General features: G+C 52.1%; 1 pseudogene; it reads left to right on the plus strand.

Annotated features, from left to right (window-relative positions):
- Positions 1 to 583: 583 nt before the first annotated feature.
- LOC143398966 (olfactory receptor 2W3-like) lies at positions 584 to 1,521 on the plus strand (annotated as a pseudogene).
- The last annotated feature ends 592 nt before the right edge of the window (positions 1,522 to 2,113 follow it).

Genomic DNA, 2,113 nt, shown 5'->3' on the forward strand with positions numbered 1-2,113 from the left:
AAGGCTTATTTTTATGTTCTCTGCTTGCATGACACATCAGCTTTATTTAACACACACAGAAACTTCTATATTTACACATATCCATATATATATATATATATATATTTTTTTTTTTAAATCTGTTCATAAGTGAACCTTAATGTTCAAGGATGAGCTGAATTGGTATTTTCTAAACCCTACCAGGTGGTTGTTTGGGGTGTTCTTTGGTGCCTCTGAGTTTTGACAGGAGCTCTGGAACTTGTGGCTCTGGAAAAAGCAGAGGTTGGAGCTTGGCAGGTGTATGCCTTTCCTCTCTGGAATGACAGAGCACAGGGGTAGACAGGGATGAAGATGTCAGGCATGTTCCCTGGGGCAGACCAGCTCTGCCTCTCCATGTGACATTTACTTAACCCACAGGTGCCTCAGTTTCCTTTTCTATAATTTGGGGATAATAATCATAGCAGAGTCTCCACACCACTGTTTAGGGCTTAGGTGAGTTAAAAAAAACCTGCTCTGTGCTCCTCTAAGCCTGGCGAGGAGTCCATACTCCAGCATCAGCAGGTGCCACTACTGGTGTTGACACCTCTCCTCAGGTGCAGTAGAGATGGACAGGACCAACGGCAGCACCCAGGGCCACTTCATCCTCCTGGGTTTCTCTGACCGCCCCCACCTGGAGAGGGTCCTCTTTGTGGTCATCCTGGTAGCCTACCTGCTGACCCTGGTGGGCAACAGCACCATCATCCTGGTGTCTCGGCTGGACTCCCGGCTCCACACGCCCATGTACTTCTTCCTGACCCACCTGTCCTTCCTGGACCTCAGCTTCACCACCAGCTCCATCCCCCAGCTGCTCTACAACCTGAGTGGCCGTGACAAGACCATCAGCTATGTGGGCTGCGTGGTCCAGCTCTTCCTGTTCCTGGGTGGAGTGGAGTGTCTACTGCTGACCATCATGGCCTATGACAGGTTCGTGGCCGTCTGCAAGCCCCTGCACTACATGACTATTATGCATCCACAACTCTGCCTGGGCTTAGTGTCGGTGGCCTGGGGCTGTGGAATGGCCAACTCCCTGGTCATGTCTCCAGTGACCCTACGATTACCCCGCTGTGGGCACAACAAGGTGGACCACTTCCTGTGTGAGATGCCAGCCCTGATCCGCATGGCCTGCGTCAACACAGTGGCCATAGAAGGCACTGTCTTTGTCCTGGCTGTGGGCATCGTGTGTCTCCCCTGGTCTTCATCTTGGTGTCCTACGGCCACATCGTCAGGGCTGTGTTCAGAATCCAGTCGTCCTCAGGAAGACACAGAATCTTCAACACCTGTGGCTCCCACCGCACCGTGGTCTCCCTGTTCTACGGGAACATCATCTACATGTACATGCAGCCAGGAAGCAGGTCCTCCCAGGACCAGGGCAAGTTCCTCACCCTCTTCTACAACATTGTCACCCCCCTCTTGAACCCCCTGATCTACACCCTCAGAAACAAGGAGGTGAGGGGGGCACTGAGAAGGCTGCTGCTGGGGAACAGAAAGGGAGGCAAGGAGTAAGGCCCTGGACTGCCCAGCATCCAGCCTCAGGGTCAGCTACAGTAGGGCCACTGCTGGCCTCTGAGCTGTGGAGCAGAACTGGTCTCATCCTGGAGCTCTCAGCATCCTAGCAGGGCTGGCCTTCTGAAACCTGTTTATGGACAGTGTTGTGTGTTTTATAAGAGAACAGCACAGGGCCTGTCACCCACACCCAAGTGTGCAGACCTCACCCTTCCTATCAGAACCTCACTGGAAGCAGCCCCGCTCTGAGTTCTGCTTCTGTAGTTTGTTGTTAGTTCACATTGTGCTCTCACATAGGCATTTTGTCTAGAATCCCCCAGTTCTATCCGGGCTCTTGGTGTGAACCACTGTCTCTTCCTGGATGGCATCAAAGGCTGAGTTCAGTGTGGTTTGGTGTTTTCTCTCCCATATTGCACCACAGACTTACATGGTATTTCTGCCCTTTGTTGGACAGATAGATGAGTATGGTGGGTACACAAGTTTAAGAGGATGACTATAAGATGGGCCCACTGTTCCCGCTGTTGACTGGTGACGAGTCCTTGCTTCCCCGATGTTGAAGATTAACACCAAAGAAGCACGCCGGGGCAAGGTC

The sequence above is a fragment of the Callospermophilus lateralis genome, chromosome 5 (assembly GCF_048772815.1).
Source record: "Callospermophilus lateralis isolate mCalLat2 chromosome 5, mCalLat2.hap1, whole genome shotgun sequence".
NCBI lineage: Eukaryota > Metazoa > Chordata > Mammalia > Rodentia > Sciuridae > Callospermophilus > Callospermophilus lateralis.